At 35.9% G+C, this 17,292-nt stretch overlaps 1 long non-coding RNA gene across 1 annotated transcript; it reads right to left on the bottom strand.

Moving 5' to 3' along the window:
* Positions 1–220: 220 nt before the first annotated feature.
* LOC127468982 (uncharacterized) lies at positions 221–16,076 on the bottom strand. Its single transcript, XR_007903765.1, has 3 exons — positions 15,972–16,076; positions 10,351–10,389; positions 221–306 (listed from the first exon to the last, which is right to left on the bottom strand). It is a non-coding gene; the product is annotated as an uncharacterized LOC127468982 (long non-coding RNA).
* Positions 16,077–17,292: the final 1,216 nt, after the last annotated feature.

Genomic DNA, 17,292 nt, shown 5'->3' with positions numbered 1-17,292 from the left:
TGGTCAGGAAAACTCCTGCTCCCCAATATCCCAGATAAAACAAGATTAGATACCTTTTTGGATCAACCTGAGTGGTCATATTTCTTTTAAATTAGTCATTAGCTCTCAGAATGACAGTGTCTGTCTACCCACCCTCCTTTGAAAACAGGTAAATTTTTCTCTGGAGGAAGACCTCGTACATATGTAGGTGCTCTGCACCACCAAAGGATCCTGTCCAGGATGTGACCCATCTCTGGGGTTTTTTACCACCTAGGTTCTTTACTAAAGCATCCCTTGGAGTGGATTCATATCTTCATATATGTGGTCCTGTAGGCATCAGCACATAGATGAAAAAAAACCAAAACAAAACAGAGCAAAACAAAATAACAAAAAAACCTCACCCAAAACACAAAGCATCTTAGGTATACATAAAACCAATCACTTTCTGGGCTAAAGGTTATTGAATGCAATTTGCAAATAAGATACAAGGAAGAGAAAGTAAGAAATTCAAATTTGTCCTATGTTTATATTTCTGATGCAGATGCATATAGGGGCACACCTGGTGTATTTGCCAATTCTCTAAGCTGGGAGACAATGGGCTTTCTGAAGACAACAAAGTTGAGATGAGGATTGCCTGACCTCACAGCAACCTTCACTGCAAAGCATTGACTGATTATTGCAGAAGCTGCCCAGGTGGGAGCATTCTCAGAGGAACCCCGGCCTCAACGTTGAGCCCCAAAGCTATTTATTTGTGTGACTTCATTGAATAACACCCTAAGTGGAAAGTCTAGAAAGTTCAACAACTATCCCAAGGAAATCCTGCTGCAAAACTAGCCAGTGTGTTTAAAGAAAATGCTCAGTGAATATGGCAATGGTACATAGACAGCCCTTGGTACATCTGATACTTAGGAGAGATCTTGCACCTAATTTAAGGCAATTAACATTATACAAAGACCCAAAAGAATTAGCTGTTTCTTTTTGCTTGTTTTGTTTCGTTCTTTGTTTTATTGTTTTTTTGCCTTTTTTAATTTTTATTTTGCCAGTCTATGAGTGTATATGTAACAATTTGTAATCAACATAAGAGTTTCTGGCCTACAGTGAAGAACATAGCCAAGAAGACAAAATTAAAAATAAGAGTTTCTGGTTGAGTAGTTTTGTCTATTATTTATTTTACCCAGGTAGACACAGAAAGAAAAAATCTGAAGATTTAATGAACGAATCTAAGGAATCACCAAGCAATCACTATGTATGAAGTGTGAAAGACTGAAATTATTTCTTACTATCTCTAGTACAAATAGAAAAAAAAAGAAAAAGAAGTGAAATGAAATTAATTGACAGTAGAGTCTGGAGAGCAGCGTTTTAGAATACCTCCAGGTTATCACTTCACTTCACTGGGGAAATGGGGAGTTCCCAAATTCCTTCTGATTCTAGTAGCTTAAGATTCAGAGAAGTGCCATGTATTATCAAGTTCAAATACTATTTATAATTCATTATAAATTTGATATTGGTATAGCCAAACCTGAAATGTTTCTCTCACATTTTACAAATCCTTTAAGTTTAGCCTTCTTTTTAGAAGGAAATACATCTCAGAAGGTAGCATACTATTTGCATAGTATTTCAGAATAAAAAGTGTCTCAGAAGCTGTTCTAGAGAGCCACTGAACTGATTGCAGTAAAAGAACAGCAGTAGTTACACTGAAAGCTGGAACATTTATTCAGAATGCAATCAAACTAGCAAACAAAAAGCATACAAACTTCAAAATGAAGTAAACTTGAGTGAGTTCAGGACACAAATCTCTTCTTTGCTTCACTTAACATGCAGTTGAAAACCAACGCTACAACCTCAATAAAGTGAATGTAATTGGACGTGATTTCTTATTTCTGGCTGAAATAAATGGAATACATGTATGCTTATGCCCTTTCACATCTCACCCAGCTTCTTCTCAATAACACAAATGTCCATTGAGGTAACCATTTTAATGGTTAGCCAGTGATACTTTATTACACTGATACTTAACAGTGATGTTTTAGCTTCCAGCTAATTAGAACAGCTTAAAATTTAGTGGATAACAGCAAGAAAAATATATATTAAAAAAAATATCCCAGAGCAAACATTATCTCATCCATTCTAAACAGATAATGGACAATCTTTTTCTTTTTTTTCCTTTTTTTTCTTTTTTTTTTTGACCCAGGCTCCACACATGTACAGAACACTTCAGAGGGGTTTTACTCTGTGTTAACAGTGCCATCTAACAAGTCACATTTCCTCTGCTGAGAATGCTCATTCTCTTTCCATGCAGAACTGAAGGCAGCATCTCCCACATGGGCTAGTAAAAATGTTTGCAGAATTATGATGTGTGTTTTGTACACATCAGCTTACAGAACAGGAAAGATGCATTCCTGACATCAGCTTGTATTTTTCTGCCATCCACCTGAAGTTTCAACAAATTTCTGCTCTCCCTCCATATCTTCTCCATCTCTCCCCTTGGTGATGACTCTATAGATACATGTGTATTTAGTCCCTGCAATTGTGCATTACTGCCACTTCTTGATAAAGCTAATTGGCATTACTCCTGTGACCTTTAGTAATGACAGATAATGACAACGGAAAAGATTTTGGAAAGTAGTTAGGCACCGAAGGAATTAGTTATTTTTCTCTTTCCCCAATCATTAAGATCAGTGAAGAACAACAAATCTGGCAGCAGAAAACTGTGCAAATGGCAGACAACAGTGCTTGAGTTACTATAAGGGAAGGCTCTTTGCCCATAATTTATTTCCCCATACCAAATGAAACACAAAGGGAGCAGCACATGGAAAGGAACCATTGAGGTATTACTCTAAATAATGTCACCTGAGTGAAAATCTGTCCCTAGGATCTCTGATGCCATGGCTAGAAACTGAAAGTACAATAGTATTATGTCATTTCAGTTACTTGGAAGGGAAATAATAGTCAGCAGGACACTTTTTTTTTTTTTGGTATCTCAATGAGTCTGCTTCTAGTGAGTGGAGTTAGAAAAAACATATTCTGGGGTTCTTTTTCCTTCTCATGAGAAAATAGGTAAAATTTTTAAGGGAAAGTACAGCATTTAGAGAAGACTGAGATGTTGTGCAAGTTTCGAGCTGGCTTCCCGCCAAATCCCCGAAACTCGACAACAAGGACCCGCCTCCCAGAGAGGGAAAAGAAAAAAAAAAACAACCAAGCAGCCAAAGCTATAGCAAATATATATATATATATATTACATATGAGACAGATACACAAAAGGAGAATACCACACACCAGAAGGGAGGGGGGGGAGAAAGAAGGGGAAGGAAGAAGGACAAAAAGGGGCAAGGACCGAACGAGCCAACCAGCCGACTGAAGGCAAACTAGCAAAAATCTCACCACTTCCCTTCGAACAGGCAGGATGGCTAGACACAGCCCAAGGCTCTCCCCTCACGCGTGGCAGATAACGGTAGTCACTGTAGGCCTCGGCTCCAGATAAACCAGACCAAAACAGGGACCCGCCGTTCTCGAACCTCGCCGGAAAGGAAGAGAGCGAGATGCCTCCCGCTGGCTTTATTTATACCTCAAGTTACGTAAAGGAATAGCATGGAATACTTCCGTGATCACTTTTCTAGTTCCTTCCTGGTTACAAGTTGGTCTCCAGGAAGGCCTAGAGTGAAACCACCACAGATGTAGATGAGAAGCTTTGTGATTTGTTTTCTAAAGCTACATAGTAGTTTTCCAGAAGGAAGGATAATATCTAAGTAAGCAGCAGCGAGACAGCGGAATAATGTATTTGTAATAACTGGAAAGATTGCATGTTGTCTGTTTATGGAGATAGCCAAGATTATCTGTTCGGATTTTGAGAAAGTTCTTCCAATATGATACGAGTCATATCTTTAGAACCTCCCAAGCATATTTTGTTCCTCAGAAGTAAAAGTTACAAAAGACAAATATGCCTTTAATTGTGTTGAAAAGTGGAATTATGTTCAATTTGTAGGTCTTCTAGTTTTTAAAATGCATTATTTACATAGTTGAGAAAAAATTAATAATTGTTGAGACTATCGGGATTCAGTTCTAAGTAGCTTATGGAATCTGAAATATAATTGTAAATTTTATATAATTTATAGTCTGAAAATTAGTTACTAAATGATCAGAAGGAGAGTCCAGATTCTAGAAAACAGAGGAATTACATTGTGCATTTCCAAGAAACAAAAAAACCTAATTATTTAACATTTTGGAAAAGAATGATGAAACCAATTTCAGAAATTAAATATTTTCATTATCAAAGTGATACATTACAACCGGTTGCATGAACGGAATAAGTTATGTGTGTATTTATAAAACTCAGTTGGAATATGGATGATGAAGTCAACACACAAAAAGATTCAACTTTCCAATAAAAGAATATTGTGGCTTTATTAATATAATAAATAAACCACATGACCTGGTTGGTTGGGGTTCCAGCAACCAAATACCTTTTTTGGAAGTGAACATCACCTTTTAGATGCACTTTTAGATTCGCTTAGCCAACCACCATGGGACTTGCCACTGCCCACGTGTATTAGAGTATATTTTGAGGACTACCTCTCCCAGGATGCATCATCCAACATCCCTAAAACACGTTCCCCACAGAATATTGTCAAAACTCTTAAAATCAAGTTTTTCAAGTAAAAATATTTTTTATACTAGTTTACGTGCTATTCACACCTTATTAGGGCAGAATGTGGTACATCAATGATTTTGAAGGTAAGTGCACCACTTTCTTCCTCATAATACATAATGTTATTTCAATACTACAGAATACTGAAGATCTGAAAAATTAGATGAGGAATACAGTAAAACCTTGTATGTTTTAGGAGTGATTTAGATTCTTTAACTTCCTGCTGTTCCTTGGCCCACAGATCTATAGCCAGAAAAAGTTCAGCATCTGTGAGAGGTTTAATGTGCAGTTTGTAGATATCTACTTCATTTGACTACCCTGCAATAACATCTTAATTCTTCTGTACAGTACAGATTCATAAAATACAGATAGGGCTGTTGAAACAGGTATTGGTCAGTTCCCCCACTTTTAACTCCTGTCTCCCTCCAAGACCTGGAAGACTGTGGCTTGTACCTTCTCCAGTCTTATCTCAAGAGGCAATGTCTGTGACCAAACTTACACAGGAGACAGCAACTTTCCTCCATCCACTTGTGCTATGCTTCACATTCCCAGAAAGCAAATTTCTTGAATTTGTAAACTAAATAAGCTGGATTCTCAGCACAGGTTGCCTGTGGTTAAGCAAAATAGCTGCTGGGCAATTTATTTTACATGTGTAAAAAAGAGTTTTGAGAATGTAAGGATTTGATTCAAATTAATGAAATTATTTCCCTTTCCTTCACAGGGAACTTAGCAGTTTTCTAAAGCCCTTCCACATGTAGGGTCAAAAAATTTTGACATATAAATAAACATATATGCATGCATGCATGCATAATAATTTAACTAGAATAAAACTATAATTTTGAGTTAAATTAGTATTAAGAGAAGTAATTAACAGTTAAATTTTTTTACCGAATGTGAACTGTTTTGTTTACAGGTTTTTAAAGCCCTTAAAGTGAACAGTGGTTAAAATTCAAAGTGAAGGTCTTTCATCAGTCTATTTACCTTTTTTTTTCCTAACAAGGTATCATTTATTTCAGTGTAATATATTTTACGTTATAGTAAATAACATTTACTTCATTTGTGAAACCCTTTTTTGTTCTAATTATACAAATAGTCTCCACTACTAAACTTAACAATGAAATTGAGTAAGATAGAAAGCACTGTTGGATATTTTGCTGAAAATCTGAGACACAGTTCCTTATCACTTTTTTTTAATTAGTATTTTTAGCGTATGTCTCTGTAAAGATAGAGATTTGAAACTTTACATCTTTTAATGAGGTGAGTAGCAAAAGCTATCTATCCAGGTCCATAAAATAGATATGCATGCAAACTGTACATCTACAGAAGTTGATTAAAAAATATTCTGTTTACAGCAGGGGCTTAAAAAGTGATCAAAAGCCAAAAGCAGTGGTTTGAGCATATCAGATTTTAAACAAGTTTAAAGTCATAAGAGAGCACCATTTAAAATGGTCCAAAGTGAATAAAAAATGTAATTTGTAGCAGTAACTAAGTAGGCAGTGTTTTAAAGAGAAGATAACATCTCAGCATACAACTGTACTTAGTAGATATATCAAGAAGTGGCTTTTGCCATGTGGTAGTAGAATAAGCTAAGTACTTCCCAAGTACAGAAGAACAAAACATATGGAAAAACCAAACCAAACCAAACCAAACCAAAAAACCCCTACCAAACACCCAACATCCCCAAAAAGAACCCCACAAAATCCCAGAACCTAGTTCCAGAAACAAAACCTTGGTATTTTGGGATTTACTTGTAATGAACAGGAAGGAATATTATTCTCTATACAATGGGGAGAACATTAGAAACAAAACCACAAAACTATATAAAAAAGTATTTCAGTCCTTCTTCCCTCACTGGTTAATGAGACGTGGCAGAGCTCTGGTGTTGCAAAGGAGTTGTGTAAAGATTTTCTCAAAGGGACATCTTGGGAACGAGCTTGAAACAGTGGAATGAGAAATTTGCTGTGAAATAAAGTTTAAAATTGTTTTCAAAGGTTTTCCTTTCAATCTCTTGATATTATTGTCAAATTCATAGGAATAAGAATAAAGATAACCATTAGAAGGATGGTGACTAATCTGATTGCTTTCAACTCTAGTCAAGATTTCATGTTCCTCAGCAGCATATCACAGCATAAAAATATATAGTTCTCTATATCTCAGTGATTTTGTGCACAGACATAAGTATTCCAGAAATGTCTAAGAAGTAGTGTTTTGCTGCAGTCTACAACTAGCAGATCCAGTGTCTCATTCAACAAAATTTTTAATCTATTATTTTGAAAAGCAGTATTTACCATGCCTTATAACATTTTTGAAGGTGGCAGTGTTGAAAGCATATAGATCCAATGTCTCTGCTGATTACAGTTTTTCTGTCTCAAAGTCTTGCTTTCATTCTTAATTATGTGAGCAATAATAACCTCATTTTCTACTATTTCAATTGTTAATCTCTCTCAAATCATGCTGAAACATAAGACCACAGCAACATTACCCTCCTATATGTTCACCATATGTGCTTTTACACAAAATGCTTCTGCTGGGTTAGGAACTAGCTGGATGGCCAGGCCCAGAGAGTGGTGGTGAACGGTGCTGCATCCAGTTGGTGGCCGGTCACTAGTGGTGTCCCCCAGGGATCAGTGTTGGGCCCAGTTCTGCTTAATATCTTTATGGATGATTTAGATGAAGTCCACCATCAGCAAATTTGAAGATGACACCAAGTTGGGGGGGATTGTTGATCAGCTGGAAGGCAGGAGGGCTCTGCAGAGGGACTTGGATAGGTTGGAGAGTTGGGCTGATTCCAACGGGATGAGGCTCAACAAGGCCAAGTACCGGGGCCTGCACTTTGGCCACAACAACCCCATGCAGTGCTACAGGTTGGGCACAGAGAGGCTGGAGAGCAGCCAGGCAGAGAGGGATCTGGGAGTTTGGATTGACAGGAAGCTGAACATGAGCCAGCAGTGTGCCCAGGTGGCCAAGAAGGCCAAGGGCATCCTGGCCTGGATCAGGAACAGTGTGGCCAACGGGATCAGGGAAGTGATTCTTCCCCTGTACTCAGAGCTGGTGAGGCCACACCTGGAGTGCTGTGTCCAGTTCTGGGCCCCTCAGTTCAGGAAGGATATTGAGGTGCTGGAGCAGGTCCAGAGAAGAGCAACAAGGCTCAAGTCCCTGATGAAGGTACTTGAGCACAAGTCCTATGAGGAGAGGCTGAGGGAACTGGGGTTGTTCAGCCTGGAAAAGAGGAGGCTCAGGGGAGACCTCATCACTCTCTACAACTCCCTGAAAGGAGGTTGTAGCCAGGTGGGGGTTGGTCTCTTCTCCCAGGCAACTATCAGTAAGACAAGAGGGTATGGTCTTAAGCTCTACCAGAGGAGGTTTAGGTTAGATATTAGGAAGAAATTCCTTACAGAGAGAGTAATCAAGCATTGGAACAGGTTGCCCAGGGAAGTGGTGGATTCTCCATCCCTGGAGGTTTTTAAGATGAGACTGGATGTGGCATTTAGTGCCATGGTCTAATAACCACGGTGGTGTTGGATCAAGGGTTGGACTTGATGATCTCAGAGGTCCTTTCCAACCTGGCTGACTCTATGAGTCTGTGAAATACAGTTGAAGAAAACTGTAGATGTCATTTTAAGGTGCATTTAGTAGGAAATAACAAATCTTTCAGTTTCTAAAGGTCCTCTAGCACCCCAGAATTCCTTTGGTCAAATTTTATTTACATGTCTCATTAGCAATAGCTTTAGATTTCAAGCTATACTACTCATTCTAATAGTTTCACAGTGTTGTTTCTTCTTTTTAATTCTTTTATAATGTGAATTATGTTTTATAAATAATATGTCCATTTCATGATGTATTTACAATATTGCTTTCCTATGAGTCTTTTTATAGCTTTCATAACACAAGTTAAAATATTTTCAATGGTCACAAATCTTTGTAGAACTGTCAACACAGACAATATTTTCCTACCTTTCAACAATAGACATAAATGCAGAAACTTATATATTACAAGAGAATTAAAACTGAGGGTAGGATTAGAGTATTTAATGTACCAAAATGAGACTTCTGCAAGTCCATTACACATTCTACTATAAATTCCTCTTAGATGTCATCTAAGTGACAATGCATTTAAAAATGTCAGATTTATTTCTTATGGACTTTTCTTTCCAAACCTGAAGACAAAATACCTCTTTTGTGACACTATGTATATAATAATTGCAGTAATCAATTCTTGTGTACAAGAAGTTACTTGTGCAGTGCAAGATTCCTGCTTGTGTTAATGTAACAGTCATGCCAAAGAAGAACTAGCAATACAGCAAAATAAACTGAAAACAGGATCCAAAATTGGTTCAGTCTGAATGTTTGAGATAAAGGAAATGTTGATTTACAGAATCAAATGTCTCTAGGGCATATGAATTACCTTGCAAGAATACTGCATGCATCTGAAGATTGCTACTCTATTATGCTGGGTATTTTAACATTCAGAAATGAATAGGAATCATGCTCACTCCATATAAAATAAAAATGATTTCATGCCAATGAGGTGTATTATTCTAGTTCACTATTCATTCAAAATGCTGATAAAACCTATTACCCAGAGGACTGAAAGAGCTCAAGAAATAGATATTGGTAAAAAGAAAATAAAATTGAAGATAAAGAAACTCATTTTTGTTTGTAGTTCAACAAGAAATTGCACTGCTTTCAAAATGAACCTAGGAGAAAAAGGTGGTGGATTTCAGGTGCTTCCTGAAATGTTCACCATGCAAACCACTTTCCTTATTACGTAACAGAGAATTCATATTTGTTTTTATTATCCACAGCCATTGCTGCTGAGAACTCTGTTTAGTTTACTACCTCTTCATCTATAAATATGTGTGTACTGTGAATGCACATTCAAAGAAGAGCTTCGGTAGATTAGTTTAGTATTTGACATAGGTACTTTTTCAATGAAATTAATGTTATTCCTAAATTCCTTAAAGGACAAACCATGAGAATTTATGCTATTTTTAATGATGTGGTAACAGTTTGCCAAGTTCTGCTTTTAGTACATTAGTGTGAAAGTAACAATAAATGCATTCTTTGTGGAATTTGACTAGGATTTAAGGGGAGCACACAGTTTCTTCTATCTGAAGACAACCCCTTCCAGTTCAATTCAGAAATTAAAAATTTCTGTTACATCCCTAGCTTTTACTAAATGAACATCTGGGCTCTCGCACATTTTGTGTTGACAATTGTTGTCCATTCACAGCTCAGGCATCCAGTCATATGGCTATTTTTGCAAATTTTTAATTTCCAAAATTGAGATTTTAATGACACTACAAATTTGGACAGGGATAAAATGCTTTATAGGAAAATCTGGAAACAGAAAGTCATTTAATAGGTTATGTAGATGTGCACTTCCGAGATGAAAATACATGTGGGTTTTTTTTCCATATATGCCTAAGAGAGTTGAGTAAGTGAGTTTGTTAATTAGGACAAATTATTTCTCAGTCTTAAAGACTTCTTGTAGTTTTCAGTTATATGTCCTGTTTGCTACTTACTCATGCTAATTTTATTCTAATGAGAATTCTATTTTCATGAAAATAATTTCTTCTACATTACACCAATGTGAAAAAGAATTTTCTTTATAGAGGTGTAGAGAGGGTTTTATCTGAATGTATAGGGCTATGATTCTGTTTTCATGCAAAAGAGAGGCATATAGAGATACAACTGGACTTGTGTTTCACTTTTATGTAACTTACCATTTAATGCCCAGTAGTCTTCCCTTGAACGTCTTGTACCTAGGAAGCAGCAAGAGGTCAATAGGTCACTACTTGAAATCTGAATTTCTTCTAGGTTTTCTGTGCTCAAGTACAATTTATTACTCAAGATTTAATCCAAAGACAGCCTTCTGTCTTTGAAAGATGTATATTTTTTTTGTGTGTTGAAAAAGGAAGTGTTCTGTGGTATGCTCTGATTTTATGGCTAGTAGCGTTTGGAGTTTGGGCTGGTTTTGGGTCCAACTGATGTTTAGAAAATCAAGACAATAGATGCTAGAGTCATTTGATTTGCTGTACCGTTTTGCAGTTGACTATGAAACTGAGATATGGCATGCTACACAAGTTTTAAAATATGCTCTTTCTCTAAAAAGAATTGTTTTCAGGTTTCTCATTGTCTTCCAAAGTACAGGTCTTTGTACAAATTTTTATAAACATAGAACATAGCAAAAAAAGCTGCAGTACCAATTAAGTATGTTCTGTGTGTGAAATTACTCATTACAACTCACTAGAACCCTTGAGACAAACCAAGACAACTATAGACAAAAGCATGTCTATTCTGTAATGGTAAATTTGTGTCTTATTTTATTTGCGTAAGGAAGTGTTGTATGAGTAAAGACAGACCTCATTTTCCGTGGTTATCTTGAGCTCTTTTCAGGGTTTTTTGCTTGCTGAGAGAGTTTTACTGAGGACAAATTTAACTAGGCTGAGCATATGCCTGAGCTGAAACATGTGCTACTGAGAAATATCTTTGGTAATTTAGAATTACTATATTTCTTCAGTTAACAGCTAAGCTAAAATACATATCTTATAAATGTAAGATAAGTAAATGAGTTCAGAATTCCTACTGACATTATTCTATCCTCATTTTTAACTATTAAAAATAGTCAAGTTCAAAACACTATTTAAAAATGTTCTGAAAAAAATATGAAAGTTATATTACTATATCTCAGGTAGGATTTGTTTTCTGAAGCAGTAACTTATTTCTCATAAAGTGTTAAATGGAAATAAAGGCTGAAAGTGAACACAGTAAAATGAAGCAATGAAAGAAATGTGCCTTGGGAATGACAAAATTTGTAAATACTTAGGGAAATGTTTTGATTATATAGAACAGAACTGAAAAGTCAAACACATTTTCACCTTTATAGGTATTCAACAGATATCTATTACCTCTACTAGATAAAAGAGAAGGTTGCAATTTAGAAAAACAGAATAAATCAGTCCCTCAACTCCTTATTCAAGTCTGAACTGGAAGATTGGAATGAGCATGAACAAATCCATTTATTTGGATCCATGCTTTCTATTATTTGTTACAACCTTTCCTGGTCATGCACACTACACTTCTTTTGTTGAATCTGCAGCTATCTGATTCTTCTTAATCTTGATCTCTCTCTTCTGCCCTTCCCTGTCACGTGTATTTGTTCTGCTCATTGTCAGGAGTCAGGCTTTGTTTGAATAATCTCTCTCTCCCTGTCCCTTCCTTGATCCCATACATCACATACCACATGTTCCAGCCACATCCTCTCTTGTCTCATGCCTTTTATCCTCCAAGTTTCCTCTACCTTTTTGTATCTGAAAATCTTTAATTCAATTTTTTAGTAGTTTTTCTGCAACACAATAGTAGTGTCTATGTAAAGGCCACACAAAGCTACGTTGTCATATGAGCTACTACGCTGTTAATTTTTTTTAACTTTGTACCACTCCCTCTGTACCCTGGAGTGCCTTTGATGTTTCTGTTTAATTATCCTCCTTCTATTTGCCTATCATGTTCTGGCTAACAGATTGAGCGGGGGTGAACAGCTATTCACTATTTCACTGACTGACATAAAATTACCTCAGACTTTAAATAAAAGAATGTGTGCATATTTCTAAGAGCTTCTGATTGGATAAACTCTTTCCATAACTTTTCAACTGTAAAGCTTACTAAATTGGTAACAGACATAAAAGCATTATATATCTGATGACTTATGGCATTTTACACTGAAACATCTCTGATAAAATGACTGTTTCAAAGGGCAACAGCAGTTGGACTAAAGGCCTAATATCAGTAATCAATTTGTTTATTTTTTTATTTATTTAAAGGAATGGACACTGTAGGAACCAGAGGATAATGATGAGTATAAACGAATCAGAAAGGGAAATAAGGACTATGGTGTGTGGATACTTAGGGGGAAAACTTTAGATTTGGCAGATTTACTTGAGATTGGATGTCATAAGGCCTTCATCTGTTATATATGCTGAGGCTTGACCTCCTGAACATGACTGAATATTGCAAAGACAATAAAGTAACAATAGAACATTAGAAGATGTGGATTTCATTGTAAAGTGTTTTAGAAGGACAGTTATGTGAAGATACCACTGTAGTTAAAGAAGGAACTGAAGTTATAAGAGCTGTATAAACAGGAGGTGAGTTCAGCATCAAAGATGAAGCCAAAGGAATGTAGAAATGAGACAGGTGCACTCCAGAATGTCCTCATTGCTCAGTAGGACGATTGCTGTTTCTGAGGCATTTATGCGTAAGAATATGAGAAGGAAAATTAGGAAAATTTCCATGAGAAACCAGCAAGAGAAGTGAAACAAGCTGCATATATACACAGCAGAATTCATTCTCCACAGATGTGGAACAAAGGTCATATCAATGTTTAAAATTGTAATCAGATAACATCTACAAAGGTATTTATATTGTGATATGTGTGATAACAAAGTCATACTCTGAAAGGAGCCAGAAAGAAGAATGGATAAAGAACAAAGACCCATAAAAAGTTGGTAATTGCTAAAATCAAAAACACCCCTCTTCCTTCAAAAATAGTTTAGCATACTGGTAAGAATTTGGGTTCTGCTACTGCAATCATAACCAGGACTTATTAAGCATATTTATTTACTTCTGAAAATGTCAGTTTTTCAATTTAATTAGAATTGAACAGTGTGAACAAAGAGACATCTTTGAATGTGCAGGATCAAAAGTCAGTGAAGATCTGGAGTTTATACAACCTGAGGATTCTCCGGCCATTTATTTAATTTTTTCTACTTGAAATTAATTTTCACTAGCCCATGATTGAGATTCCCAGATCACCTCAGAGATCTCCACTAGACAAACTGTTACAAGGAAGAGAAGCTTGGTCTTAGTTTTCCTCACTATGACAGCGCTTTGCTTAGCTGTAACACAGTGAAAGTGTCCAAGAGCCATTTGTAGACTTTTTGCATGGAAAGGCCTGTTTAAAATGGATTTGGGCATTTTGATACCCTTGTCTTTGAAAAACTAATACATTTTTACAGGGAAAGGTCTGGATAACATCAGCATTTTATCTTATGTATTGGAACTACACTTGTCTATTTAATTGGGGAGATCACAACAAGACTACCTTAAAAAAAGCTTAAAGGGGGATGTTGAAAACCAGATGGTTCCTTTGAAAGGTTGACAGTTTGGATTCTATCAGTCGTATTTACTACCATTCTACTAGGTAATGAAAAAATTTGTACAGACTATGCTGGAAATGTCATAGCTACATACTGTTTTATTTTTGTTGGCTGTAGGCTTTTTATTAATTACACGAGGATGGAGGGTAAAAATAAGTAACAACATTACAAAACCTAATGCATTATAATGTATGTATACAGTTTACCTAGTGTGTTAACTACATGCTACAGATGTATATTTTGAAACTAATGCTGTGCAAACAAACAAATGAATCTTTATGCTTTCTGTTGAAAAGCCTCTTGTTCAGTAGAAGCACTGATGTTAATGAATAAGGCAAAGTTCTTTGCCGTGCTAAGCATTTCTTATGCTATGGTTGCTGGCCATAGTTAATCTCACCTCAATAATTTCTCAGGTGCTCTGACTTAAATGTAATATAGAAGAGGAAATGGTAGTAATTCTTAAGGATTAGGTCTTTTTCAAGAGGTGAAATACCTGTGTAGCACAACCCTTGGTCATGTCAATATGGAATCAGTGACTGGAAGCACCTTAAAGTGATTACACTGATCCCTGTCAGATCAGACAGGTGCACCTTGGGATTCGTTGCATCTGAGGGGAAAGGGATTAAAGAAGAGCAGTAGCATGGCCTGAATGATAGGTGAGGGAGTAAATGCTGGCAGTCGGGAACTATGCTATCAGCCACTTGAAGAAAATTAAAATTATATCAGGAGGAACAGTTGTGTTTAGCTTTCACAACTGTAGCAGGCCTTATTGCATAAACTACAAACTTTTAGAGAATGACAAGATAGAAGTTTTCTAATTTTTTTTTCCTTTTGGAGGCAAAGCAACAAAATATTCAACACTACTCTCAGACTGATATTTCTGCTGTATTCTGCTGTGGGGTGGGTATGACTTGAATCCAACTACTACTGAAGGATTTACTGCTCTTTTTTAAAATGACGTGTTGACTGTTGTGCTGATGGGCAAACTATGCAATTCTTCAGTTATTTTAGCAGATATGAGAATGTAAATCAATAAAGTCCATCTTGGGTTTGGTTTTATAATCCAGTATAAAAACATCAGGGAGGAAAGAAAAAAAAAATGAAAGTATGCTATTGTGATGTGGTCATGGCTTTCGATCAGCTTGCCATTGCTCTGAAACTTAGTATTACATTTATTTTGGCTCCTAAGATTATTTGTCTAAGAAAGAGAAATAAAGCCTGGCAAACCTTACAAAGCTTGTCTTGAACAGTACCAGAAGTAAGTGCAATTGCTCATAATTACAGATCAGAATATATAAGACATTAAGAGTTCTCATTGATCACTTCAAAACACATCTACCCCTGCCTTAGATGACTGTATAATAAATGTATCTGAAATGTAACTTATAGATAAAGCTGTATTCTCTTTCTTATGTTTTATTACAGTAATTTTATAATGTATTCTAGAGTTTCTTGGAAACAGAACTGTTAAGATTTTATTGGAATTCTCTCCTATATCTTGTTAATATACAAAAGTACCTTAATACTATATTTTAACTAAATTGCAATTCCCTTTAACACAAGGAAAGGTTGATTTGCCAGGAATTATAAAAATAATTGCATGTATATTTATACATGTATATCTATACATGTATATCTATAACAATATATTCAGAATGCTACAGCTGCACATTAATGTGCATGTGTAGATTCTTATGAATCTACACATGAGCAGACAGCACGATGCAGGTGATTTGACACTTCAGTTTTCCTTTGCTAAGCAAGAAAATCCTGTGCTGAGCTTATCATGTTTGAGGAAAGAAACAGATAATTGCATATTTACATATAGATTCACCAGGTCAGCATACTTACTAGCATCATTACAACTTCAGCAAAAGCACGTTAGCTTTTATGTTGTCTGAGAATATGGCTCAGTACTGGGCTGAAGTCTGTAGTGTCAGTATAGAGACACATAAATAGGATTCCCAATAAAAAAAGTAATTTTTGAAAGTACACTTGACAAACTTAGTGTGCATGTTGCATCCATATCTGGCTTCTCTGTGAGGCAGAATGAGCTCAGAGTTGTTATCCCCTTCAGAATCTCCAAATCAGTCTGAAAAGTGTTACTTTTACAAGAACAACATAAACTAATGGCAAATATAGCATAAGTGGTAGCCAGATACAGGGAGGGTTAATATGGTCTTTTTTACCTCTGTGAAAGTAAATGACACTAAACTGCCAGATTTTTCAGCACAACTGTGAAGCTTCATTCTGAAGGTTGCATAGTAGAAGGAGTATAGAGGCAGAAGTTAATCTGTTTGAAGAATAACCAATTACAAATTCATTAATTTTAAGTGTATATTAAATAAGGCAAATAGAATGATTATGGTGTGAACGTTCATTAACTGTAGTTTTGTTTTGATTTTGTTATGAATATATTATAGATATGTGCATGAATAGTCTGTAAAGATTTAATTACATGTTTGATAAACAGAAAAATTGCACTACAGTTATTTGTGTAACTTTAGGATAAAGAGAGATAAATAATAATTTTCTATGTTCATGAGAATCACATGTTCCATAATTAAACACTTATTTTCATCTTGAAATTAATGACTAAAACAGTAAAATCAATTTGATACATAAACCAAACAAAGCCAGCTATCTAGAGAATTTTCCACTTAGGAAATACCAAATAAGGCAATGAAGTACAGTACTCCAACAAACTAATCTGGAATCATATTTAACACTTAATTTATATTTAATACAGATATTAATATTTATTTAATATCTCAGTAGGCACCTATAGCCTGTGATTGTGTCACTATTAGCCTCTTCCTTGATTAGCTAAACAGAGGGTGCTCCTTTCAAATCTGTTATGTGCATGACAAAAGCGGAAAAGGAGATGTTGCTGGTCACAAGTTAGAGGGTAGGAACTAGGGTTAGGAAAGAAAACACAGAGGAAATGTGCAAATCTACATGGAAGTCCCTACTGACAATTACTTATAAAAATGTGAAAGGGATACTACAAACAAGCAATTTGGGAAGACTACCAGAATGTGATAATTTGCACTCTTGAATAACACCTTCAACTTTTCTTTGAACTTGAGATTTTTAATATTATTTCGGGGGGGGTGGGATGAAGTACAGACACCATAACTGGACTCAGTATTCCAGTCATATCCTTGTCAGGCTTAGATATATGTATGAGTCAGGGGTAATAAAAATTCGACTCAAATTAGAATATTTCTCCATTGAAAAAGTTTTATTTATTTGTTCATTCATTTTTTCACTCACAGTCAAAGTGAGTGATAAACATATTTACTATGTATTTTACTTTAATAACTATGGTTTTGGGGGTTTTTTTGGTCAGAATTACGACAGTAGCACTGTAAGAGGAGAAAGACTTGGGAGAGTTGGTTTTTGAAAGGCTGGACATGAGCAAGAAATGTGTGCTTGCAGCCATGCATAACAAACACATCCTGGGCTTCATCAAAAGCAGCGTGGTCAGCAAGTTGAGGAAGGTGATTC

Source organism: Manacus candei, unplaced genomic scaffold, assembly GCF_025592945.1.
Source record: "Manacus candei isolate 608988 ecotype Guabito, Panama unplaced genomic scaffold, ASM2559294v1 h1tg000016l, whole genome shotgun sequence".
In the NCBI taxonomy this organism is placed as follows: Eukaryota; Metazoa; Chordata; class Aves; order Passeriformes; family Pipridae; genus Manacus; species Manacus candei.
Note: the sequence above shows the minus strand (reverse complement) of the source record. Positions and strands in the feature narration are given on the sequence as shown.